The following is a 27,310-nucleotide window of genomic DNA, read 5'->3' as shown; positions in this document are numbered from 1 at the left end:
GGATGCCTCAGGCTGGGAAAGGAAACAGACTGCTAAATCATTTACATTTAACCATCTACATTTTGGATTATTTCACACACCCCTCAAAAGGTAGGTTCCTTAAGTCCTCGGTGAGGGCCTATCCAAATAGGCGCTGGACTATCTAGCCAGCTGTGGCTCTAAGACCTGTTTTTAGGAACTGGCATGAAGACTTTTTAGGTGGATAGGCTTTAAGGCATGGCCAGACATTTGTGAGGCCCAGACCTATCATGGGGTGCTGGGAGAGAATTACAAGGTAGATGAGATTCTCCTGAAGGGAGGCACCCTGTTACATGATGGGTGCCCATGATGGTTACCTGGTGGACTCCCATTCCATGATGGGAATAGGAGGAGAGCTGAGTGGGAAGCTACTACAAACAGGCGACTGAAGTTTCACTGACCCTAGGCCATTCCCTCCACAGCAGTGGTTAGAGTTGGAAGCTGGGCAGAGGCTGGGCAGAGCAAAGGCTTGGGGCCACGGAGTCTGCTGTTCTGACCCAGAAGTCCTTTGACACCCAGAGCAGTTCCACATCCAGTGGCTTGGCTCTTGGCAGAGCTGACAGAAGCCTGTTTCTGTCACAACAGCTGCTTGCCCAGTGCCCTGGCTCCTCATATCAGAAACAGGTGCTGTTTGGGGTGCAGCGGCCTTGCTGGGTCTCCTTGACGGCAGATCACCGTGCTAAGCAGCCATTGATTGGCCTGTTGCCCATCCTTACATCACTCCTGGTGCTGGCTTGCTCCTCGTTCTCCCGGTCTCTAATAAAGTGGACCATGGAGGCAGCCTCTATGATGTCAGTCAAGGGGGTGCTGAACCCAACCCTGATTTTTGAAGATTTCTTTTATTATCATCAGCATGAGCTAGAAAGCTATGGTCATGGACGCATTCTGACACTTAGCATTTCTCTGTGAATTAAAAGGTGCCCATGAGGAGAAGTATGGTCTTGCAGGTAAGATCAAATGTGGTGACCTGCTTACATATGTTGAGGTCATCAGTACAACTTCCTGTCTCCCCCAAATTTGGTTTAAAAGGGGGGTTCTGCCCATTTACCATGCACACAGAAAAATCAATCCAGCTGCAAAATCATTCCATAGTATAATCGCTCATCTCCTGGCTGTGCTGTTTGGTCCTCTATGCTGTGGCCAGGCATTGTTACAGAAAAGGTCAGTCACCCCTTTTATAAGGTCTGGGGATCAAACTCTACACTACAGTGGGGAGTCCTGCGGAATAGTCGCTTCCCTCCTGGAGGAGAAGAGAGGAGAAATGAGGCAGCGAGCGGGCCTCTCTGATCGCTTAGCCTGACTTCCTGGGCTTTTGGATTTAACTGGTGCTTACTGTGTAGCCTGACTTAGAGGAGAAGTGGCAGACGTCTCTGCCATCTTTAGGCTTCCAGATTTTCACTGTGTAGCCGGTGGGACATGGGCCTGGGTTTCCAGGTTTAACTAGTGTTACCGTGTAATCCATAAGTTTATTCTAGAACTTACCATGTAACTCAAAAGTTAGGTTTTGGATTTATATAGTAAGTTTTTGGGCTTCCGGATTTTCACTGTGTAGCCTGTGGATAGTAGAGCTTTCTTGGGTTCCTGGAACTCAGTTCTCTGGTACCTGCTGCATAACCATCTCCAGTTGTCTCCAAGTCTCTTTTGGAACACTTTTTTTTTTTTTTTAATTTGACAGGTAGAGTTATAGACAGTGAGGACAGTGAGGACAATGAGAGAGAGAAAGAGAGAGAGAGAGAGAGAGAGAGGGAAAGAGAGAAAGAGAGAAAGAGAGAAAGGGAGAAAGCGAAGAAAGAGAGAAAGAGAGAAAGAGAGAAAGAAAGAAAGAAAGGTAGGTCTTCCTTCCGTTGGTTCAGCCCCCAAATGGCCGCTATGGCCAGTGCACTGCACTGATCCGAAGCCAGGAGCCAGGTGCCTCCTCCTGGTCTCCCATGGGGTGCAGGGCCCAAGCACTTGGGCCATCCTCCACTGCCCTCCCGGGCCACAGCAGAGAGCTGGCCTGGAAGAGGGGCAACCGGGACTAGAACCCGGCGCCCATGTGGGATGCTGGCGCCTTAGGAGGAGGATTAACCCAGTGAGCCACGGAGCCGGCCCCTCTTTTGGAACACTTTCTCCCTTTTGGCTGGACCTCTGTTTGATCCAGTCAGTGGATTTTAAGCAGGGAAGGGTCACAGGCAGCATGGCCAGGCCTGATGTCCTTGCTGGTCAAGGCTGGACCCCGAGCCTGGAGCTCCCGCAGGTGTAATGCAGAAGGACCCCAATGCCTGGCCCACTCCTCTGCCGTCAGGGCCCCAGGGTCCCCCCAGCAGTTCCCGTCAACCTTGGCGTCAGAACCAGTGTCCCTCAGTGCCCCTTCAGAAGGGCAATCAGAACAAACCCAAAGTGGAAACCATAGAAGCTGCCAGATGGGTGGTTGGCGCCGGGTTTCTCAGAGCCGCTGCTCCTCGCCCTGTGTGTTCCACCCAGCTGCGTTGACTGCGTTGTTTTCAGTGATCCCCCCTCACTCATCCTTCCCCCTGGCATGAGGGGTTGGGGAGACGCCCATCACTGTGGTGGCTGTTGATGTCTCACTCCCTTATCTTCCACTAGGTCTGAAATCCCAACCAGGAAGTCTCCAGTTCTCTCATCGCACAGTGAGTTAGCAGTGGACATTCTGCCCTGAGCTGTGTCAGCCTCCTCTGAGAGGCGGCTCCCTGAACATCCGAGGTCAGGTTCTCAGCATCTGGCCTCTGCCTCTGTCATGGGACAGTCCACTGGCCTGCCGTGTGATCAGCGCAGGGGCTCTGAGACGTTGGTGAGTGTTGGAATCACCTGCCCTGTGCCTCTGTCACGGGATGGTCCACTGGCCTGCTGTGTGATCAGCTCAGGGGCTCTGAGACGTTGGTGAGTGTTGGAATCACCTGCCCTGTGCCTCTGTCACGGGAGCGTCCACTGGCCTGCCGTGTGATCAGCGCAGGGGCTCTCAGACGTTGGTGAGTGTTGGAATCACCTGCCCTGTTTTAGGAGACTTGGTGTTTCTGTTAAGTTCCCGGTCAGCTGCTGTTCTGGGCTCTGGAAGCTGAGGGCCACTGATCTTACCTTCAGCTCTCTGAGGTCAGGGTGGCGTAGGGTGTTTCACTGAATTGAAGACCCAACTGACGCCTGCAATGGATTTTGGTGTTGTCTTGAATTTTGAGAAGTTAGCAGCTTTTGTGAGGCTCTGGGGGCTCTCACGGTGCAGGCAGTGCGATCACAGGGGAAGGCCTTCAGTGGCTGTAGGCCTTCTTGGCGCTGTCTCTGTTGTCTTCCAGAGAGAGGCCCCAGCACAGACTACATCCCTGCTCGTCTTATAGGAAACTGGAGTTGTATGTGAGTGGAGATCTAGGGTTTGTCCATCATAGGAGGAAGCCGTGCCCTTGCAAGGATGCTTAAAACCCGCACACTGGTGGACATGTCTCCCAGAGCTGACAACCACTGTCCAAAGCTGTGCACTTGGCTTCCAGCCCTGGGTGGTAGCAGCTTCAGCCCCAGTAGCTCAGACCACCGAGTGAGAGTCGGGAATGGATTTGAGATTCAGTCTTGCTGTCTTGCTAAAGGATCTACCCTACTGTGACACTTCATAGAGATGGAAGTGACCAGACTATTAACCAGAAACAGTTACTGGTTACTCTGTGTAACAGCCACAGGGCTCTGATGTTGGCCCTTCCTCTGTGGTTCTGTGCTGTTGACTGATCCGGACGGGAGCCAGGCCCTGTCCTCTCCCTCCAACTGACAGGAGGCCCGAGTTCCTGGCTGCAGGCATTTAGCCGTATGGATCTGTTTCATTCCCTCTCCCCGTTACAAAGAGTTCCCATTTCTACACTTTAACTTGCGGTCTTCAAAGCTTGCTCCCCTTGTCTCTGTAAGTTCACCACCCCAGTCCACTGTGGCTGAAGCCAAGGCCTGGCCACCGTTCACCATTCGCCCCTTCCCGGCACCGCTGCAGGTCTGTGTTCTTCTCGTTTGGACTCTTAGCTGAGATGTGGCTCCCCCGTTCCCTCTGTTACTTTGCTCCTCTCGGTCTTCCTCAGTAACAAAGTAAAAAAAATCCATGACCCAAACAGAGTTGGTGGTTTTTTTTTTTTTTTTTTTTTTTTTTTTTTTTTTTTACAGGCAGAGTGGACAGTGAGAGAGAGAGAGAGAGAGAGAGACAGAGAGAAAGGTCTTCCTTTGCCGTTGGTTCACCCTCCAATGGCTGCCGTGGCTGGCGCGCTGCGGCCGGCGCACTGCGCTGATCCAATGGCAGGAGCCAGGTACCTCTCCTGGTCTCCCATGGGGTGCAGGGCCCAAGCACTTGGGCCATCCTCCACTGCACTCCAGGGCCACAGCAGAGAGCTGGCCTGGAAGAGGGGCAACCGGGACAGAATCCACGTCCCGACCGGGACTAGAACCCGGTGTGCCGGCGCTGCAAGGCGGAGGATTAGCCTAGTGAGCCGCGGTGCCGGCCCAAACAGTTTTTACATTTCTGTTCTTTTTCAATTTTTATCCTGCATGTTTTATTTTATAAAATGCTTTGCCATAGTTTACATGTAATTTTATGTTCCGTAGTCTCTCCTTTTGGTTTAAATACAATTGTAATTTATTATCTCATATAGTAATACACTCCAAGGCCAATGGCTCACTCCATGACTCCAGAGGGAGCTCCCCTCTCTCTCCTCTCTCACTCTCGTCTTCCAGTGGTTCCAGTCTTAGGAAGGTCTTCCCATGTGTAGGTAGGCCCCTGCTGCTCCAGGGTGGACACTCCCTGACTCCCCCCAGCTAGAAGAAAACTTGCTTTTAATTTCTCATTGCATATGGTTTTTCTAGGTTTAATTACGTTTAAAAAAAGGTTGATAAATTTCAGTGAGGTTGCACTTGTGAGAGACTTGTTCAATTTAGTTTATCTTTTTTTTAAAAGATTTTTTTTTTTAATTTGAAAGTCAGAGTTACAGACACACACACACACACACAGACACACACACACATATCTTCCATCTGCTGGTTTGCTCTCCAAATGGCTGCAGTAGCAGGGGCTGGACCAGGCTGAAGCCAGGAGCCTGGAGCTCTGCCATGGGTAGCGGCATCCCAAGCACATGGGCCATCTTCTGCTGATTCCCCAGGTACCTTATCAAGGAGCTGGATTAGAGGTGGAGTTTCTGGGGCCGTTGCTGTGGTGCAGCAGGTTAAAACCCTGGCCTGCAGCATCAGCATCCCATATGGGTGCTGGTTCAAGTCCCGGCTGATCCACCTCAGATCCAGCTCTCTGCTATAGCCTGGGAAAGCAGTGGAAGAAGGCCCACGTGCTTGGGTGCTGCACACACTTGGGAGACCCAGAAGAAGCTCCTGGCTTCTGGCTTAAGATCAGCTCAGTTCTGGCTGTAGCAGTAATTTGGGGAGTGAACCAGTGAATGGAAGACCTCTCTCTCTCTCTCTCTCTCTCTCTCTCTCTCTCTCTGGCTCTACCTCTCTCTGTAACTCTGTCTTTCAAATAAGTAAAATAAATCTTTAAAAAAGAAGTGGAGTAGCTGAGACTTGAACCAGCGCCCATATGAGATGCCTGTGTCACAGGTGCTGCTTAGCCTGCTGTACCACAACACTGGTCCCCAGTTTAGTTTATCTTAAAAAAAGTCTTTGTAGTTAGTTAGTTATACCATTATATAGCTATATAAATATGCATTACATATCAAATATGATATATGGAGTTAATTACAATTATACATAATAACATATTCCATTGGCCCCTCCCTTCTCATTTTCCATCTGGAAGTCCGCTGTCAATCTAAATGATGTTTCTCCTTAGGTAATCTGTCCTTTTTTTCTGGATACTTTTAGGAGTTTTGCCTTCGTTTTCTTGCATTTTCACTGGAATGAAGGGTACGCATGGAAGGGATGCAGTGAACCAGAGGCACAGGCTAAGCTGCAATGAGCCGGAGGCACAAGCTGTTAGCTGGGGCAGCAAGTCAGGGAGCAGTTGTGTCCAGGATGAATCATGCAGGAATATTCACCTAAAGGAGCTTCAATTTTCTGATCTGATGGGAACGAGGAGATTTAAGTAGAAGTTTATCTTGGGCTGGTGCTGTGGCTGAATAGACTAATCCTCCGCCTGCAGCGCTGGCACACCGGGTTCTAGTCCCGGTCGGGGCGCCGGATTCTGTCCCAGTTGCTCCCCTTCCAGGCCAGCTCTCTGCTGTGGCCCGGGAGTGCAGTGGAGGATGGCCCAAGTGCTTGGCCCCTGCACCACATGGGAGACCAGGAGGAAGTGCGTGGCTCCTGGCTTCAGAGCAGCGCAGCGTGCTGGCTGTGGCGGCTATTTTGGGGGTGAACCAACAGAAGGAAGACCTTTCTCTCTGTCTCTCTCTGTCTCTCTCTCTCATTGTCTAACTCTGCCTGTCCAAAAAAAAAAAAAAAAGTTTATCTTGATGGATGATTTAATCATGCTTGAGTGTCATTTTTAGGGGACTACCACGAAATTGCCCTAGTATATATTTTCTTTTAATTGCTTGGCTTAAACTTCTGTTGTTTCTTAACTGGACTGTAGTTTGCATTATTTTTGCAAGAGGTGATCCTTTCTTAACCCTTGGGGTCCTGACAGGAGGAGTTAGACTTTGGTATTGAATGCACCTCGTGTGCTACTGGGCTCTTTGTCTTAAAAATACGTCCTATTTCAGAGACGTCTGTGCTAGACACCCATTTCTGCCACTTGCCAGTTAGTGGCGAGGGAATGCTAAAGCGTTCGTTTCTAAACATCTGCAGAAAATGATTCCGTGTTGCCCATGGTTTTCAGTAGATCACGAATCTTAAGAAACACCCTCTGCAGCACTCTTTTTTTTTTTTGTAATACTTTTTGTAATATTAGCTGTTAAACTGTCACCCGTGAAATCATCATGTTCGTGACCCTCTCATGTTCGCCCTCTATCTATTTAGAGAACATTGTTCAGTCTTCCCTGAGCCTTTTCTTTTCTAGGTTAAACAAACCCCACTGCTCCGTATCTTCCCCATGGGGGCAGGTCTCCTAATCATTGTCATGTTCTCTTCTGGACCCCTCCAGATTCTCAGTTGTACGCTTCAGTTGCTGGGCCAGAAAATGAGCAATTAGAAAAAACTTGGCCAGTGATGGGTGGGAAGGGAAGGTGGCCCAAAGGCCCTTACGTGGCTAATTATGGATCCTACGCTGGCATGCGGGGCCCGTGCCCCAGGGGCAATCATCTCATTCTAAGCAGCCAGAAATGTTTCATTTCTGTCTTCAGAGCCTTAGCGATACCCCCAGTGGGTCGGCTCCACAATCCAGGCTTAAAACGTCAGCTACGAGGGCTGGAACACTGGGGTCCTCTGGTCGGGCCTTGCCAAGGCAGCCTCAGGTGGGGCTCGAGGCTCAGTGCGCCTCCACCAGGCTAACTTTTAAGGTGATGATTTTGTATGGCCCGCTAACAGTGTTATAGATATCCCAGTGGCCCTTGGCAGAAGTAGGGCTCCACCCCTGACACTGAGAGGTGGGTTCTGGGTCATCCTGGAGGCCCTGTCTTGCTTTGCCTGAGCCTACCCAGGTGTCTCAGATGCGTGGCTGTGTCTGTTCACTCGCTTCTGCTCTTGTTTATTCTGCTTTGTTTGAGGTCAAGGGAGGGAAGGAGGTTATGGCCCCTGTCTGTGCCCAGGCCCTGACTCCACGACAGCCCCTCGAGGCTCAGTAGTGCACCTGTTTGCTGGGAGCTTTGCACCATGGTCCCGTGACTTCCTTTCCTACCATCCTGAGTGGCAGGTCTGGGGGGAATTGGGGTTCTCCTTGGGCACTGAGGTCCTGCACCCTTTCCTCAGCAGAGAGCTCTGACTGGCTGAGTGAGTCCTGTGCCTTGCACTGAGCGCGCTGCCCACAGCACATCGGCCACTTCCATTCCGAGCGCGCTGAGATTTCTGTCACAAGTGCAGTTCCTTGGCCCTAACTTCCTGCCGAGTCTGGATAATGATGACTCTGAAAGGCAGAGCCGGGCATCATTTGAAATAGTATGCAGCAGTCCTCACTGGTTTTTTTTTTTTTATTTTTTTTTGACAGGCAGAGTGGACAGTGAGAGAGAGAGACAAAGGTCTTCCTTTGCTGTTGGTTCACCCTCCAATGGCCGCTATGGCCAGTGCACTGTGCTGATCCGAAGCCAGGAGCCAGGTGCTTCCTCCAGGTCTCCCATGGGGTGCAGGGCCCAAGCACTTGGGCCATCCTCCACTGCACTCCTGGGCCACAGCAGAGAGCTGGCCTGGAAGAGGGGCAACCGGGACAGAATCCGGTGCCCGACCGGGACTAGAACTCGGGGTGCCGGCGCCGCAGCCAGAGGATTAGCCTAGTGAGCTGTGGCGCCAGCCATCTCACTGGGTCTTTTGAGGCACAAGTGGACTCAGGGAGCTCAAATTCAAAACTCCTCCCTGCCTCCACAGCCAGCCTGGGCCCAGGGCACCACACCCTCCTGGTTAAGTTCCTGCGGCCAGCCTGCCCTGCCTTGTCACTGCTTGAGCGTCTGCCCGTCTCGGAGCTCCGCCTTGGGTGCTGCCGCCCTGGGGAGGTGATCTGTGGGCGGCCGGGAAGGATGCCTGCCCCGTCGCTGGAGCTACTTTCTTTTTTGATGAGCGAAAGTTCCTCCTTTCAGTGTAAAGCGTTATCATTGATCTTTGGAATAATTCCTCTGTTAGTGAAAGTTCTCTGTGGTTGGGCACTGTGATGGAATTAACTCTCTTCATGGCTCTTGTTTTTAAAATAGATTCTATTCTTTTTAAAAAAGATTTATTTATTTGAAAGAGTTGAATGAGAGAGAGAGAGAGAGAGAGAGGTCTTCCATTCGCTGGTTCACTCCCCGGATGCCTGCGACGGCTGGAGCTGGGCCATCTTCTGCTACTTTCCCATGTGTGTTAGCAGGGAGCTGAATCAGAGGTGGAGCAGCTGGGACTCGACCCAGAGTCCCTGTGAAGTGCTGGTGTTGCAGGCGGGGTGTTTACCAGCTCCGTCACAGAGCCATCCCCAGATTTTATTCTGTAGGGCAGTTTTCAATTTCCAGAAAAACTGAGCAGAAATTACTGGGAGCTCCTTTACACGCCCGGTGCCTCTTCCACAGCCTCTCCCTAATTGACACCTGCCGTGTGAGTGGTGCAGGTGCTGGGTGAGGGACCCTGCAATGACACATCACTGTCCCTTTCACCAAAGCTTGGGCTTCACCCGGTGTGCCCTCTTGGCGTGGCACCCTCTGGATGTGGCCGTGCACGGGGACGTGGACCCACCGTGACAGCATCACGCAGAGCACGCGTCCAGCCTGTTCACCTGCTGCCCAGCCTCCCACCCCTACCCCGACAGCTGTGTCTTTGGCTTTGCCTCTTCTAGAATGTCATGTGGTGGGTGCAGGGTCTTGGTCCACCTGTGTGAGGATGGACTGGGCCCGAGGAAAGGTAAGCGCGCCGCTCGCCCGGTTCCCAGCCTTGCGATCCCGGAGACCATCACACGCAGCGGGGAGTCAAGTCTAGCAGGAACTCGCTTATCGCGCGTGTAACAAAGTCTTTTAAAGCACAAAACTGCAGAGTCATTGGGGCAGGGCATAAGGAGCAACCAATCACTTAAAAAGGTCATTTTACGGGGTGATTTTGATAGGACTGGCCATGTGTCTATGCACTCATCATCAGTTGTGGTCACTTCCCCTGATGTTGCGTGGCCAATCAGCTTTGGTGGTGAACGACTTTGTGTTCCGCCCACCTTACTTCCTTTGGGTGCCATCTTTGAGTTGCCTCGTGTGCCTGGTTTCCCCGCAGTGGGAATCAGCCAGCCTGTAGCTTCCGATGGTTTCTTTTCAGTTCGCTGTGTGTGCTTCATCTAAATGGGGCAGGCAGAGGGAGAGAGCTCTCTCCCATTTACTGAGTTCCTTGTCAAATAGCCACAACCACCTTGGCAAAGAGGCCAGGAACACAATTCAAGCCCCTGCATGGGTTGCAGGGACTCAGGTCCTTGAGCCATCCCTGTTGCCTGCCAGGGTGTGCAGTAACAGGGAGCTGGAGCCAGAAGCAGAGGCGGGACTCGGGCCCAGGCACTCTGCTGTGGGTGTGGGCGTCCCGGCGGCCACTTGCCTGCTGCCATGGTGGCCGCCCCCCTGCCCGTGTCTCTCGGAGCCCCACTGCTCCTGCCTGGTCTGCACTCGCCTCCTGAACAGCCTCGTGGCTGCTCAGGTTCAGGCTGCCTGGACACTTGCAGGGTGTTTTTTTTTTTTTTTTTTCCTCTTCTTGTCCATGTATAAACCGAGACAGACCAGTTAGGCGAGATGACATTTTATTAATGGGACGATTGAAACAGAGACAGTTCTAAACCTAGAGCGGTGTATTTTTTTCTCTTAGTTAGAGCTGGAAGGGCCCTCAGAAAGGCCTTTTGCAGAGTAGCCATCCCTGCCTTGGATCTTCCTGGGGCCTGGGCACCACATTTGAATACGCAGAGGTGGTGAGTCCAGCTCATGCACGTGAGCTGTTCTCTGCTCCTACCTGGGCAAGAATGCTTTTACAGCAGTCAAGAGGCCAGATTTGCACCTGGATTCTCTGCTCAGAGTTCACTGCCAGAACACGTGGCATGGAAGAACCAGCCTGCGGCCTCTGCCCTCGCCTCGGTCCTACACTGCAAGGGGCGTTCAGGGAAGGTGTGGGTTCAGCCACCTGCATGTGCAGATTCCACCCACACTCTCTGCAAGCAGCTGTCCTGGAGCCCCAGTTAGACGTAGGGTGCACACGACGGGGTGTGGACTTCCTTTAGAGGATGGACATGCGGCAGAGGTCCATGCTGGCCCTGAAAGTCAGACCAGGACCGTATGGGCAGGGAATCTGGGGACCCTAAAGTTTGAAGAAACGAAGTGCAGGCTGTAGGCTCCAGGCAGGCGGAGTTCTGTGACCCCGTGCATGGTGTCCTTAGCTCACCTAGAAGGGACAATGGAGGGTGTACTAAGACGATGAGGGGGCGACTGGGCAGGGCAAGGCCACTCTTGTCCAGGCTTTAAGGTGGAAGTAGATTCAGGGCCCCGTTCACAGAGCAGAGAGGTGGTGGCCGGGGTGGGGGTGCATCCTGAGCTCTTTGTTCATGCTTGACCTTGTCCTGTAGGCACATACACAGAAACCCGCACTGGGAACCCCGCTCAGCGTGGAAAACCTGCCATGGTTGTTTCTGTGTTTCTCTCTTGGGTGACAACATAGAACAGTCCATATCTCAGGACATTTCCAAAGGCTAATTCGAGACTTTTGGGGCCGTCAGTCGTGGAACAGTTCCCAGGTATCTGCAGTCGGCTTCCTGTAGAGGTCAGTCCATGCAGGCAGTTAGAACGGGATCAAGTGGTCTCAGAAGCGGCAGCCAGCAGATGTTCCCGGTGATTTGCGTGTGAATCGGTCAGCCTTAGAAACGCGCCTGTTCAGGGTTGGGATGATTTTGTGCCTCTTCCCTTCCCCTGGAACCTGCCGAAAGAAGCCTTCTGTTTATTAGAAGGTCGTGTTGGAAAAGTCTTCCAGCATTCAGGTTTTACTCTGCGCAGGTAATTCCTGACATGAAAGTGCTTACACTTCAATGAGCACGAGAGTCCTTCATGGAAAAGTGGAATTAAAAGAGAAGCTTATTTTGGTGCAAAAAGTTTGAAACCCATATGTAGTTTTTTTTTTTTTTTTAATAATAATACCCATTTTCATGGAACCTGATAGACGCCTTTGTGTCTCTGCAGATATTTGGACAGCACTTGCTTCCTACCCTGTGCGTTGGTACTCTGCCAGCTCAGGTTCTCACGTGCGCCCTTCGTGGTAACTGGGGCAAAGATGCTACGACTCCGCTGCTTTCCTGATGAGCACCTGAGGCACAGAGCCTGGCTCACCGCCGCGGGCAGAGAGCTGGAGTCTGCAGGTCTGTGTACTCTTCACATGGAGAAAGCCACCAGGGTGCAGTCCTGCAGCCCTCACCCCAGTGACCCAACCAAATCGCCATCAGCTCCCGAAGGGCCTGCCTCTACACGTGATGGGCTGCCGCACCTGCTGGGGGCAGCACCACTGGGCCAGCAGTGTGGGGCAGGGTGAGCAGCGACAGGCGCTGTGTCTCGGTCCGGGGAGATTCATGCCACCTCTTCTGTGGGATGAGCTGCAGGCAGGGGTGTGTGAGTAGCCCCTGTGTTCGCGGGGGGCAGGGGCTGTGGATCCAGGCCGCAGGAGGACAGGGAGCCACTCTCGGCTGGGGCCCCGGGCGGGCCAGTGTCCTGCTTCTCTGTCCCCAGCCCACCAGCCCCTGTCTGGTTGTGCTACTTGGCTCCTGCTCTTCCTGCCCGAGGGCAGAGGCTCTTCACTGGCCCCTCGAGGCCCAGTGCTGCGCTCCTGACGGCCGAGCTCTGGTCATGTGCAGCTCGCAGTGAGAACTGTGCCTGCCGTCCGTCACCTTCTCCCGGAGCCTGCCTTGTCCACATCTGCACCTCAGTGCCACCCTTGCTGTGTGTTTCACCCGGCAGCTCTGGAACCTTCCTTTTCTGTCCTCATCGCAGCCTTGTGCGGGCTGCTCCGGGTGGCCCTGGCCTGCGGGCTGGCCCCGGCCTGGGACGGCTGTGCTTCCTTCCCTGCGTGGTGGTCAGCGCGCCCCAGGTCCGGGTGATGACTGAGCACGCCTGGCAGATGCAGGGGCCTTCAGGATGAACTGTGGCCGCTTGACCGCTCCATGTGCCTGGGCCGACCTGCCACTGGGCTCCATGCGCACAGGGCCTGGGTGCTGGGGTGTGGATGGCAGGTACTCAGCAGCTGTGGGCCCCGGGGCAGGTGGGGAGTGGGGACCCAGGACTGGGGCTTCCCCCTGTTCAGGTTCTGTTTCCCACCATTCCAGAGGCCTGAGTCGGGAAGCCTGGAGGCCAGCCTGTCCTTCCCTGGCGTCTCTTCCCAAAACTCATCCTTCTGCTGTCCTTGTTTCTAACAGAACTCCTGGGTCTGGGCCTTGGGAGGGGGGCGTGACTCCTCATGGCTGCGTCTGCACTGACCGGTGATGTCCACCCCAGGCCTCTCGTGCCGAGTCGGGATGAGAGTCGCCACTTGCCATCTCTCAGTGCACTGTTTGTGAACATGTTCCCTGTGTTTCAGACAATGAGTCGATTTTAAATGGCTGCCAGGAATGGGGACCTAGAATTATGGAATGGAGGTTAGGTTTGTTTCTTGGCTGATAAGGACGCACCTGCAGGAAGATAAGACATGTACTATCCCCAGTACTCTCTCTCCTCTTCTCTCACCCCAAGTGTGAAGCAGTGTCCTGTGGAGTTGGGAGCTTGGGTGCTGTGTCCGAGTCCCTTGGTTCAAATCCCAGCATCACCATTTGCCACAGACCCCCTCCCAGTTGCTATCAGAGAGCCAGCTGGGTCTGGACAGGGTGCTGCAGACTCCAGAAATCTCTGTGCACCTGCTGTATCTGAGAGGAGATACTTGTGTGCCTTGACGTTGCGATGTATTAGTTCCTGTGTCGTAAGCTGTCTTACCTTGCAGGTGTGGTTTGTTAGCTCCTGAGTGCCTAGGATAACAGTGTACCCCCAAAAACTGCTTTGTTACTGCCTTGCTAATTTAGGATATAAATGTAGAGAAAGACAGGATGGGGGCTTGACTCATGAGACACAAGTCTAGTTCAGCCCGCATGCATAAATAGATTGTGTGGCTTTTACTCCCAGAAAGTGTCTAGGGCCACTTGGCTCCTTCGGTCTCTTGTCCAGGACAGTGTGGAGTCTTAGGAAATATGCTAAGCCTGGGCCTCAGGTTCGCATTTCTGAAATAAGGGTTGTGTGCGACTGGCCGTCTATGCACTTCTTGGCTTGGTTCACGGACGTGGTAAAGTCAGCTAATGCCGTGACTATTTTTAGTACTAACCTGTTTTGCTCCTTCGATTTCATTCAGATTCTCACGTGAGCAAAAATTATAATTGGAATCTCGGTCGTATCTTGGAGACACTATAGGTAAATAAAGGACAGAGAGTAATGTTCCTGGTAAAGCATGGAGTTCCGCGCACATGAAATGGGCGCCTGCTTGGACAGCGTTGTATGCGCGTTGTGCTTTTCCCCAAGGTGCTGTGATTTTATTGACAAAGCTGTGCACAGGCTGTAGCAGACCACTGTGGGAAGCAGTGCATGCTGGGAAGCTGGCGGTCAGGCACGCGGGCTCCCTGCCTCAGGGAGAAAGGGCAGACACGTGGTGTGTTTAAGCTGAAGCATCTCTATGAACAGGGCTTGCTGAATTTATTGGTTTCAATCTTGAATTATAAAGCGAAAGTTCAAAATGTTTATGATCAGAAATTTTACAAATATTCCAATGGACAGTTATTATTGCAAGTCTCATTAAGAAGGAAAGTGATAGGCCGGCGCCGTGGCTCACTAGGCTAATCCTCTGCCTGCAGCGCCGACACACAGGTTCTAGTCCTGGTCGGGGCGCCGGATTCTGTCCCGGTTGCCCCTCTTCCAGGCCAGCTCTCTGCTGTGGCCAGGGAGTGCAGTGGAGGATGGCCCAAGTGCTTGGGCCCTGCACCCCATGGGAGACCAGGAGAAGCACCTGGCTCCTGCCTTCGGATCAGCGTGGTACGCAGGCCGCGGTGGCCATTGGAGGGTGAACCAACGGCAAAGGAAGACCCTTCTCTCTCTCTCTCTCACTGTCCACTCTGCCTGTCGAAAAAAAAAAAAAAAAAGGAAAGTGATTTTTTCATGCATTCATAATTACCCATTTTATGGTGAAAGCATAGTTTTCCTGCATTTCACTACTGCTTAGGTGCTGTGCTCAGACCCAAGGCCTTTACCCCGACTGCGACACTGGCATCAGTCGGCACCCACCCATGAGGACATCGCTGGCGCAGGGGCCCGTGGTGGGAAAGACAGAGTCACTGTCCTCGGCTCTGGAGAGAGCTTCTGTTGGTTCTCTTGTTGGTTGGAGAATGCGTGACTGCCCCACGCCTGTCTCATTCTGAGAGGGCGAGAGGAGAGTGCCACACAAGGGGTCCGAGTTCTGGTCGTTGGGTTAAGGGAGGGGAGGACTGACCAATGTGGTGGGAACGGGCACGTCTGCCTGAGACAGCCCCTAACTTGCTGAACTGTGACTTTGTGACTCTGGGGTCTCTGTCAGACTCTGTACCTGACCACACCTGCCCCGGCTGCTCCTCTTTGAAACTGATCGCGTGGAAACGCCGTCAGATTGGGTTTTCATCTCCGGAGGAGGCGAGTGGGTTTCCCAAAAATAGCTGTTGGCTGTGTGATGTCACCTTGCACTGGCGAGCAGCTGAGATGGGTTTTTAACCTCCTCTCGTCGCTATCTTTGGTTGAGAACTCAGGAAAGGGACAGAATGTAAGCACAGCGTGGGAAATCTTGGAAGGTTCAGGGGCTTGGGGGAGTCAGGCATCGGATCCGGGTGCCGAGCGTTCTCCCTGCTTGGATTTCTGTCTGCAGACATGCGGCTTCTCTTTGGGATTCTGAAACCTTCGTCTGCCATCCTGGCTGCTACCCACTGCCCTTTCACAGCTTCAGCGAAGCTTGCGCCACCTTCAGGTTCCCTGCTCTGAGAGTTCGCAGCTCTCTGTGGGTCCTCATGGTCCCCTGAAACTGGCAGTCAATCGGCTGACAGCAAGCCGAAAAGTGAGATGCCTACGGGAGCTGACGCCGCTGTCGGCCTCCCGCAGGAGCCGAAGTGAGGGGAACGCCACACCTGCCGCCCGGCCTCCCTTGCAGGTGGGGTTGGTGGTGCGGCGGAGCCCCCTCCTCCAGGGGCACAGAAGCGGAAGTGATGTGTGCTCCGGCCTGGCCACAGACCCACCCAGGGCGTTTGCTATAACGGTTGTCCTACCGCTGTCGGAGCTGTCTGCTCATCTCGGTTTATTTCTCCGAAGTGAACGAGATAAACCTACTTCTTCTTCCATGTGCCCCTGTGGGGCCCTTCCAGCTCTAAATAGCTGAGCTCAGAATGCCCCTTTCTTAAAAAAAATTAGTGTTTATTTTATTTGAGAGACAAAGAGACAGACCTCCTCCATCCCCGGCTTCATCCGCTGGTTCACTCCCGGATGCTTGGGAGCCAGGAACTCACTGCAGATTTCCCACAAGGGTGGCAGGGACCAGGTACCTGAGCCATCACTTGCTGCCTGCGGGGGAGCTAGAAGCAGGAGCACAGCCGGGGCTTGAACCCAGGACTCTGGTATGGGATGCAGATCTCTGTGCCAAAACCCGCCCCTTACGATGCCCTTTCAGAAGGACTCGCCGACTGGCATCAAGGGCACCCAGATCGACAGCTGTGATGTATCTGTGAGATGCAGTGGTGGGGCCCAGACCCTGGAGTCCTTCTCACTAGGTCTAGTTCCGCCACCAAGACTTTCTGGCTGTGCTAACTTGAGCAAAGTGTTGACGTTTTAAAGTCAAGTCTCAGTTTCTGTGTCAGTGAAACGGGGTTACTCATACCCCCTTGGTTGTTGTGTGGATTAAACAGCTCAGAACAAGCCAAGGGCCTGAGAGACTGCCTCAGGCAAAGCCAGCTGAGAGGTGTTCACTGTCACTGTTAATCCCGACGAGTACAATGGGCCAACACAGCAGAAATCGCCTGTGGGCCCTGACCACGTCCCTGCTTGCTGTCCCCAGCCTGCAGTGGGTGCTGGTCAGGGACCTCTGCTGGAACCTCCCTTCCCAGTCGAGGGTCTGCCGTGGCCGGGTCATTTCTGATTGTCTGACTTCACCTTCGCTGCCGCCTGTCGCACGCACGGTGAAAGATGCTTGCATGCAGGCAGGTGGCAACTGAGTTTCAGGACAGTCGTACTGCAGAGGAAATAAGGCCACAACCAGACAGGGAGGGAGTGGAACCCGGATACTCACCTGGAAAGTGGCTGCTCCCGGCTACCTGGTGAGGCAGCTGTGTGCGCTTACCTTGTCTAGGGAGGGAAGGTGTCCTAGGCTCTGCTTCTGGAGTGCCAGTCGTTAATCTGTCCTATAATCTGCTCCAGGTGTCTGTTTTGTAAACACAGCAGACCCACTGACCACTGGAAGTGTGCTCCTAAGTCATGTAGGTTGCATTTTTTTTAAAGATTATTTATTTGACAGTCAGAGTTACATAGAGGAGAGGCAGAGAGAGAGAGTCTTCTATCCGCTGATTCACTCCCCAATTGGCTGCAACGGCCGGAGCTGCGCCATTCCGAAGCCAGGAGCCAGAAGCTTCCTCCAGGTCTTCCAACATGGGTGCAGGGGCCCAAGGACTTGGGCCATCCTCTACTGCTTTCCCAGGCCATAGCAGAGAGCTGGATCGTAAGTGGAGCAGCCGGGACTTGAACTGGTGCCCATGTGGGATACCAGCACTGCAGGTGGCGGCTCTACCCGCTATGCCACCACAGTTGGGCTGCAATTTAAACCCACCTAACGGTTAAGGCCTGATGCTGAGGAACCTACAAATATCGTCAAAACCTGGGTTGGTGCTCAGTTCTCAGGAAATGATTCCCAGTGAGCCCACTGGCGTTAATAAACTGCATGCGGTCCTCCGCTGTCTCTGTGCCTGTCTGAACAAAGGGAGTTTTCCCAGGTTTCTATAACATTATGGGCAAGGACAGCCTGCTTGGGACTAGTGGGGATCCCAGCCCCTCAAGGCTTCCTCCTGGCCAGTCCCGCTCTGGGCGAGAGGTGCAGCCTGTAGAGCCCTTCTCCCTGCCTCCTGGTCCGAACGTCTCCACCGGGTGTGCTCTGGGAAGTGACCCATTGCACACAGTTCCCGGCTGCAGAAACGGCCTTAGCCTAAAGGAGGGAACAACTTTCAAGTCCTGAAGACTCCCTCAGGAGGTCTGTGCAGTGGGGGATGTGAGGTTTGCATAATAATGGCTGAGGAAGATTGGGAAAGACACAGCCATTTCTCTGTGGAACTCTCACTTCCATGAGGGCGGGGCAGTGGAGGATTCGAGGCTGGGCTGAGGGCCTTCGTATTGTCTTGTGTCATCGCCTCTTCTGCAGCGAGAGGAGCCCTGAGGTCTCTCCCTGCTTGTGTACCGGCTGTGTCCGTGCAGGCCTGGGGCGCAGGACCTGCAGAGTGATTCCACCTTGTGAGCCTTGTGAGCCTGGTCGTGCCGGCCAAGTCCCAAAGCCTTGGCTTCCTCGTGTCCAGAATGAGAGTTCTCGCGTTGCTGTGGAGTCTAAACTCACTGTGTTAGGGCAGGCTGGAGCGCAGCTCCTGCCACGCAGGGAGAGGTCAGGAAGGGCTTTTCCTGCGTGCTGGGGTCAGCTGTGCTCTCAGAAGTCCCACGTCTCCTTCTGCGTGTCATCTCCTGCACCCAGAAAATGTCACCTCGGAGACTCACGGGTGGATTCTGAATATCCTAAACCATTCGCTAATGTGCAGCAAAATATTATGTGAGACTTGTAGGGATAACACTGTAGGCAACAACAAACCTAACCCAAAACCTAGAGAGCTGACATCCCCCAGGCTGTGTAAAACTTCTGTCCAGAGGAGCACCAGGCAGCCTCGCCTGGCTGTCAGCTACAGACTGCTGCCACACAGGGTTTCCATGGCCTGGAAGTGGTAGATGCTTTGTTATGGCTCCCGTACTTCGTCTACTCCTTCAGTCTCTCAGTCATTCTGCAAATGTTCAATTCCAGTTGCTGTCATGTTGGCTTGAATGTTGGAAGTACCATTAAGGCAGATGGGCCTTTGTTTACACGGGAAAGATTTGGATGTGAAAAATAGGCAACATTTCTGTTTTATATAAAGATTTATTTGAAAGAGTTAGAGAGAGAGGCGGAAGCAGAGAGAGAGGTCTTCCATCTGCTAGTTCACTCCCAGATAGCCACAACAGCCAGAGCTGGGCCAATCCGAGGAGCCAGGAGCTTCTTCCAGGAATCCCACGTGGGTGCAGGGGCCCAAGGACTTGGACCATGTTCTATTGCTTTCTGGGCCATAGCAGAGAGCTGGATCGGAAGTAGAGCAGCCGGGTTTCAAACCAGTGCCCAAATAGGATGCCAGCACTACAGGCAGCAGCTTTACTGGCTACACCACAGTGGCAGCCCTGGCAAAATCTCTTAAGAAAATAACCAAATTGTTAAAAATCATTGACAACTATGATAAGTGCCATGAAAACAACCCCAAGGTTTCTGAGGCAGGAAGTGACAACCCCTGGGTGGGGACAGCTGCTCTCCACTGGAGAAGGGATGGCAGCAAGCAGTCCAGAGTAGAAGAGCAGGACTCCAGGGAGGCTGCGAGCACGCACAAGGCCCTGGAGGAACGGGGGAGAAGCGCTGTGACCGCAGAGCAGCAGGTGCGGGGCTCAGGCAGGGGCGAGTCAGGGCATGCGGGCCTGCAGCCATGGCAGGGAGTTGAGATTCCGTCTGCAGACTGGGGAGCCGTAGAAGAGTCTGCTAACAGAAACCGTGTGTGCTAACTGCTCTGCCCTCTGTGGACACTGGGGGAGGAGTTGAGAACAGCGGCACAGAGAGAGGTTTGTGGCAGTGGTTCGGTGGCTCGGCCTTGGGCTGGGAGCGGTGGAAATGGGAGCACTGGACTGAATCAGTCAACCTGCAGGTCCTCGTATCTGTCAGGGTTGGCAGAACGTGCCGGGGGATTCCGTGTTCAGCAGGCAGCTGCAAAGTGAGCCTGGAGCTCAGAGGAGAGGTTTCAACTGAGATACAAATTTGGGAGTTGTTGAATTATGTATTCAAGTGCTTAAATCCACATGAAGGGAGAAGTTCGCCCTAGGACATTGTGGAGGGAGAAGAAAGGAGTGGAGAGGAGGGGGAGAGGGGAGCGTGGAGACAGGGTGTGCTCTAGAATCAGGCAAAGTCAGCAGGGGGGCGGGTGGGTGGAGGAGCAAGAACCCGCAAGGCGCGAGGACAATGGGGATGCAGAACGCAGGGGTGAAGGAGGCGTCCCAGGAGGGAGCAGGCGACCTGGCTGAGCGCTGGCAGGAGACAGAGTGGGATGCAGGAGAGCGGGTGCGAGCTTCGTCACCTGGAGGTCATGGTGCCCATGACAGGAGCCACTCCAGGGCGGGTTGGATGGGATGGCACTGTGTCGGGATCAGATTAGAGTAGCTTGGAGAGTGAGTGGAGGTAAGAATATTGGCACTATTTGTGTACACAGTTCTCTCGGGGAGTTCAGCTGTGATGAGGTCAAGGAGAAAAGAGGACACAGCACGGCCTCCAGGGGACGCTGTGTGCATGTGATGGGACTGTCCTTCATAGTGACCACTGAAGACACAAAGACCCGCCCCTCCCCGGGGGGGGGGTGGTGGTGACAGGGAATTGGATCTTGAGCACAATGGAGGAATGGGTCTGGGAGAAGCAAGACAGCTTGGCAACAGGAAAGCAGGCAGACTTGCATATATGGAGAGGCACAGAGCTTGTTAGGTTCCTTGCCAGTGAAGAATGGGGCTATGGCTGGAGGAGGGGAGATGGGGGAGTTGGAAGAAAGCAGGTGTAAAACGGCCCAATTAGTGCGAAAAGAGGCCTGCAAAGAAGTGGCACAGGGTCGCCGACCTTTGTTGCGTGGGCGTGAACCCACACAACTCAGGTGAGGCCCCCCCTCTGGAATGCAGCCCAGAGAGTGGGGGTCCTGCCCGCCTCTACACGCTGTTCTCTCGGTGCGCAAGCAGGCGCTGATACACGCAGATTCTCCAGGAAGGAGCGATTTCAGTTGCTAATTTGGCAGTTTCAGCGCTCAGGGAAAGGCCCTGAACAGGACAGAGTAGGACTTAGAGAGAATCGGGGCTTTCCCAGGAAAGGGGAACCGGTAGCAGCCGGGGAGTTGAGGGTCTTAGCAAAGGAATAACTCTAGTGATGGCCACAGAAGCATGGGGAGGGGGCAGGAGAGATGAGGGCTGATGAGCTCGTGGGCAGAGTGGCCTGAGTCATGGAGAGGTGAGACAGTGGGTGGAGGGGATTCCCGCGGCAGCCTGGGAGAATAGAGGCTGTGGTGGTGGAGTGGCAGGTGGAACTGGGATTTGTGGTGGCACAGCTCGAGTGCGACCACGTTGGGCAGCCAAGCAGAGCACGAGAGAGGGCCACTCACTGTGGAGGGAGGGCCAGAGCTGGCCGGTCCCTCTGCCTGCTCTCTTGTGCCATCGAGCGCCTGTGCTGCCGGCCCACATGCAAACGCAGATGGACTTTCTAACGACATCGCGAACATTATCTGCCCTTCTCGTCCCCAGGAAATACCCGTAACCAAGAGTGACTGTCATGGGTGTAAGGATGTTTACGCGGTCATTTAGGGAGCCAGGGTATACTGTGTTGGGATTGGGTCAACATAACTGAGTCATTTGCAGTGGAAGAATGCCTAGAAGGCAGGCCTCACTAGAAGTATTGGATCCTGCGGAGTGGTGGTTGGCAACTTGTTCATCTGAATGGGTTGCTGGTTTTGCACGTGAGTGACAGGTCTCCGTTGTTCTCTAGTGGACTGGCACAGCAGTTATGGAGGAGGTCGTGCAGCCGGCACCAGGCGGGAGAGGCTCTGCCTCACTTTGTTTTCATTGCCCTGGAAGGGTGCAGACCTCCCCACCATGTTGGAAGATCAGAGACCGGGGGGTCAGCCAGCCACATGGGGGCCTCTGCAGAAAGTTGGGGCGAGGTACTCTGGGTGGGGTGTGCAGAGGAGTAGGGTGTCGATGTCCAGAGGACCTGCGCAGTCCAGATACCTCAGCAACGCAGAACTGGGGAGAAGCCGGCATATCCTGCGACGACCAGGGCCACAGCCTCCCCTCTGGCCTGGACACTGTATCAGCCCTCAGGAGCCCAGGGCAGGACAGAGTCCTAAATTAGCAAAGAAAGACTTGACTGGGTGACAAGACTGACTTCATGGAGATGGTATTTTTTTCACCACAAAATTGGATGAGAGCTTGAAATACAGATTAAGTTGGCCTAACGAAAAATTAATTTGCATTTCTTACACATTGAAAATTTCCACCTATTACGCAAGAGATACTGTCTATTTTAATTATGGTATTGTCGTGGGTGCTTCCAAAGGCTTAGAGAGATCAGAGTTGACTTTTCTTTCATGTAGCAGTCTGAGCATAAGCAGTACAGGGCTGATAAAACGCCTTCACAGTATTAGGGGCCCAGTTGCCTCCTGTATTGTTGCTCCGCCATCCTCAATCCATTTTTTCCATCTGTGGTCCAAGATGGATGCTGTGGGTCCTGCCATCACAGCCACATTCTGTGGAGGGACCAAGCTATGTTACAAACATCACTTTCTCATCTCATTGGCTAGAACGTGGTCACATGGCTCACATGGCTGCAAGGGAGCCTGGTCAACCCTGTGCCATGCTGAAGGAACAATGACGGGTGTTGGAAGGCAACCAGCAGTTCTTGTACTCAGGTGCCCTGGGGGGAGGGTGGAAGAGGCAGGGGGCAGTTTCCTTTAGGGGTGACAGTGGGTTTCGGCTGCTGTCCCTTGGCGGGGCCTTCGTCCCCTGGACTGTTTCCTCTCTACTGTGTGAGCTCACGTCTGCCCCCAACCTCCCCTGCAGGCCTGGAGGCTCACCCACGCTGCCCTCGAGGGCTCTGTGGTCGCCCGTGCAGTCGTCCATAACCACGGGGGCTGAGTGTGCACATGCTAGGTGGCTCTTTCCACGCAGGCCTGACTTGGTCTTCACGCTTGGTTGTCGTCAGCCAGTGCTGAAAGACGACACACTGGCCGCCCTCCCCACTCCGGGCAGCACGGGCCGTTCTCCTGTTTCCCGGGTTAGGATGTTTGGGCCGCTCCGTACACTGCACTCGACTCCCTTGCTTTTCTGGTCTTTCCTTTTCCCTGGCTCTTTATGTTTTATTATTTTTTTTTTAAGATTTTATTTACTTGAGAGGTAGTCTGGCAGAGAGAGAGAAAGGTCTTCCATCCACTGGTTCACTCCCCAGATGGCAACAATGGCCGGAGCCAGGAGCCAGGAGCTTCTTCTGGGTCTCCCATGTGGGTGCAGGGGTCCAAGCGCTTGGGCCATCTTCCACTGCTTTCCCAGCTGGGTCAGAAGAGGAGCGCAGGACTCGAACTGGTGCCCACATGGGATGCTGCCGCCGCAGGCAGAGGCTTAGCCCTCTGTGCCACCATGGCTGCCGGCCCCGGCTCTTTCCCAATCCCTTGTTGGAGTCTTCTGTGTTGACTGTTTCTGCTTTCCCCGCTGCCCCGCCTTCCACCCTCTGTGCCTCGGCGTCTCTCCCCTGCGCTCTTCCTGGGGCAGCCCCTGCAGGCCTGTCCTCCCCCGGGGCCTCTCTCCCAGCCCGGAGCCTTCTGGAGGTCTGAAACGCTTGCGGCATGTGTGGGTGCTTGCTGCATCTCCCACTGCACACTCAGCCCCCCACACCTCTGGGTTCCGAGGTCCATGTTCCTGGGGAGGGCGTCCTACAGTGGGGATCCAGAGGGAAATGAAGGCTTCTAAAGGAGGCTTTGACATTCAAGCTTTCTGGGGTCTTTGCGGAGTTGTGTTTTAGTCTGGATCAAGGATTTTAGAGGAAAAGTGGATTTTCTCACCTGAACAAGTTGAAGTGTGTTATTCTGAACATTTTATTATAAAGGTTTTAAACAGGTAGAAAAGTTGAAAGAGTTGTAAACTACTCCCGAGACTCTACAAGTAATGTTTTGCTATATTTATTTTCAACATCAGTTTTTCACTCTATTTTTTTTATGATGGATTTTTTTTTTTTAAATATTGGTTGATTTATTTGAGAGTCAGAGTTACAGAAAGTCAGGGAGAGACGTGGAGAGATCTTCTGTTTGCTGCTTCAGTCCCCAGATGGCTGCAACTGCCAGGGCCGGGCCAGCTAGAAGTTTCCAAGTCTTCCACATGGTGTCGGGGCCCAACCATGTGGGCCTTCTTCCTCTGGTCTTCCCAGCCCACTAGCAGGGAGCTGGATCAGAAGCGGAGCAGCCGGGCTTGAAGAGTGCCCGTATGGGACGTCGGTGTCCCAGGCCTAGGTTTTACCCACTACACCACGGTGTGCGCTCCCTTATGGTGGGTTTTGAAGTAAGGTGACAATATCATTGCATTTCACTCCTAAACACTTCAGCATGCATGCCATTAACTAGAGTTCAGTTTTGTTTTCCCTCCCTCCCTCCCTCCCTTCTTTTCTCTCTCTCTCTTTCTTTCTTTTTATTTTTTATTTATTTGACAGAGTTATAGACAGTGAGAGAGAGAGACAGAGAGAAAGGTCTTCCTTCCGTTGGTTCATTCCCCAAATGGCCTCTACGGCTGGAGCCACGCCGATCCAAAGCCAGGAGCCAGGTGCTTCCTCCTCGTCTCCCATGCGGGTGCAGGGCCCAAGGACCTGGGCCATCCTCCACTGCCTTCCCAGGCCACAGCAGAGAGCTGGACTGGAAGAGGAACAACCGGGACTGGAACTGTCGCCCATATGGGATGCCGGTGCCTCAGGCAGAGGATTAACCAAGTGAACCACGGCACCGGCCTCAAGCTTGCTCTTTTTCTTAATGGTCAGATGCATGTGTAATGAACGTTCATGTCCCAAGTGGAAGTTCTAGCCGTGTGTGCACCTGTGTGGCCCTCTGCCTGGCCAGCTTTGTGATCCTACTGCCGCCTGAAGGGTCCCCAATCCCTTCCCAGGCCTCGCCTCGCCACCTCAGAAACTCTGTGATATCCTCCCTTGATAATTCTAGCTGTTTTTTTTTTTTTTTTTTTTTTTTTTTTTTTTTTTTTTTAAAGGCAGAGTTACAGAGAGAAGGAGAGACTAGGAATGAGAAAAATCTTTTACCCAGAAGTTCACTACCAAAATGGCTGCAACAGCTAGGACTGGGCGAGGCTGAAGCCAGGAGCTTGGAACTCCATCCAGGTCTCCCAGGTAGGTGCAGGGGCCCGGGCACTTGGGCCATCTTCTGCTGCTTTCCCAGATGCATTAGCAGGGAGTTGGGTTGGAAGTAGAGCAGCCGGGACTCGAACCAGTGCTGGTGTGGGATGGCAGCATTGCAGGAGGCGTCTTACCTGCTGTGCCACAGGACCTGCCCCAATTCGAGCTTATTGGGCATCTCGATTTGGTTTTAGTTGGTTGTCTGCTCTCTTGATAGGTCCCTCCCTGTGTCCGTGGTTCTGGGTTGTGCTGTGGACAGCGTCAATGCTGTAACTTAAAAGGCTCCGACTACTCTGCGATAGTCCTCGGAGGACCATGGATCTTTGTTTCAGCAGGGAATAATCTTGGCTGAGTTAAAACCCCGATTCTCTTTCCCCTGTGGCTTCGACTGAAATGTCCGACTGAACCTTTTGGCCTTAGTTGAGCTGCTTGGAGCTGCCGTCAAGCGGAGTTGGGGATCAGAGAACTGGACAGCGTTCAGGGGTGGGAGTCTGAGTTCCCTCCTTTCTGGGCTTCTGCCCGTGTGTGGTCACCCCAGCCTCTTCCTATGCTCTTCTGACCGCAAGCCTGCAGGCTTCTGTGTGGTTTTAGCCTCCTCTGTTGTGGCCTGCCTTAGGTCTACAAACCTGAGAAGTGGGAGCTCCTGGTGCCATCCCACTCGCCCCGTGTTGACTCCCTCCTGTTTCTCCTGCTGCGAGCCACTCTCCAGCCCTTCTGCATGGTTCCGGCTCGTGTGTTGTTGTCCAGAGTTGGTGGTGGCCCCGTGGTGGGCTTGGTCTGGTGGTGGCTACTCTGCCCTGGCCAGAGCAGAACCCGCAAGGCTCTGGATCAGACCTCGTGGGCTGGAAGGAAGAGGGCAGAGCAGGAGGGCACAAGGGCCGGCTCCGGCAGTGGGTGCCCCTGGGAAGGGACCTGTGTCCTGGTGGTGGAGAAGGCCCGAGCATGTGATGCCGAGGTGGGGGGACCTGTGCTTCCTGCAGAGGGAGGGGTGGGGGAGCTGACCTGTCACGGAGTCCCAGGCACCCCGGAAGGGTTCATATGAAAGCTCTTCCACGTCCTTGTCTGCACCTTGAACTCCACAGCCTGGGGTCTGCGTGTTCCGCTTGTCTTGTGGGGTTGACTTGCTACAGTGGAGAGCAAGCTTTGTTTTCTTTCTAGATAAGGAACAAGGGCCAGTGTGTGTCCCCCCGGGCCCCTGGCCCGTTCCTGGGAGAGCGACACCCTACTTAGTCACACAAGGACTTCTGAATGGAGGCCACCTTTGTTCAGACTCACTTTTATTGGGACCTTGGGAGACAGAGACTGTGGGATCTCCCCAGCCGAGAGGACTCTGGCCGGGACCTCCTATGGGGACCCCTCCAGGGTTCCCCAACTGTGACACTTCACACGCTGGCATCTTTCCCCCAACTGGTGACATTTTATTTCCTCTTTTTCTTTGATCGTAAATAAATTTTCTGTTCCTTTCTCTGCTTGTTAATCAGTTTCTGACGGCTGGATCCTTGCGTTGAGAGTGCCTTGTTGCCCACAGATTCGGCCTTGCTGAATTCTGTGGCTGCCCCGGAAAGGAGCTCTGAATGCTGCAACCCCTCACTGTGGGGCCAGAGCAGAGGAGAGGGAAGGTCACGTGCTGTGTCCAGGCGCGGCCCTGAGACAGCCAGGAGGTGTCCAGTGGTTCTCACTCACCCACTGAGCAGGTCTGAGAAGCCCCTGAAATCAGGGGCCCAGGACTTGGGGAGTCTCCATCCAGGCGAGGGTGTTAGCAGCAGAGCTGGCAAACAGGCAAAACTGACCAGGAACCAAACGGTGCTTGGCTCTGTAGGCATCAGTGGGGAAAGGTGACCGGCAGTGACCGGCAGAACCAGGACAGGTGACACCACCACCAAAGGCCACGCCCGTGCTGTGAGCTTAGGTGCAACCCAGGATGAGGGTCTAGGGAATGAGACCCTGGCTCGATTGGGTCCCCTGGAACGGAGGGATTTAAGTTCAAGACAGGAGTGCGGTTGTGTGTAGAGCTTCCACGTGCCCTTTGCTGTGCTCGGGGCTTGTGGGATGAGATTCCGTCCCCCTACAGGGGAGTAACACCACTGCCACCACGCCAGGAGCCTCGCACAGCCACCGAGGGTGGAGAATCCTGGGAGGGGCCGCGCATCTTGGCTGTGCATCTCCAAGCGTGGGTTTTGGGTTTCATTTCAGATTCCGTGAAAGTCCCTCCAGCCAACCAGTAATCAGGGCTTTATTTTCTTCCTTGCTCTCATTTATAATGCCCATAATTTGCATATATTTGCATTTTAATTCTCCTAGCGGAAAGAACTGGATAAACATGCTGTCTCCGCCCCCAGGGGAGCAGAGACACTGAACCCCAGCAGCGGAATGGGGGTCACGTGGGCTGCTTCCTCCCTTCGGCTCAGCACCACTGTCTGTGGGTGGCTTTCCTTTCTGGCACTTGAATAAAAGGACCCATTGCTCCTTATGTCGCTGGCAGGTTCTAGCCAGGCAGCCTAGGCCAAGTCCTTCACTTCACAGAAGA

Source organism: Oryctolagus cuniculus, chromosome 6 (genome assembly GCF_051225735.1).
Source record: "Oryctolagus cuniculus isolate XC-2025 breed Fujian yellow rabbit chromosome 6, ASM5122573v1, whole genome shotgun sequence".
Lineage (NCBI taxonomy): Eukaryota > Metazoa > Chordata > Mammalia > Lagomorpha > Leporidae > Oryctolagus > Oryctolagus cuniculus.
The sequence above is the reverse complement of the archived record's forward strand: the minus strand, read 5'-3'. Positions refer to the sequence as shown.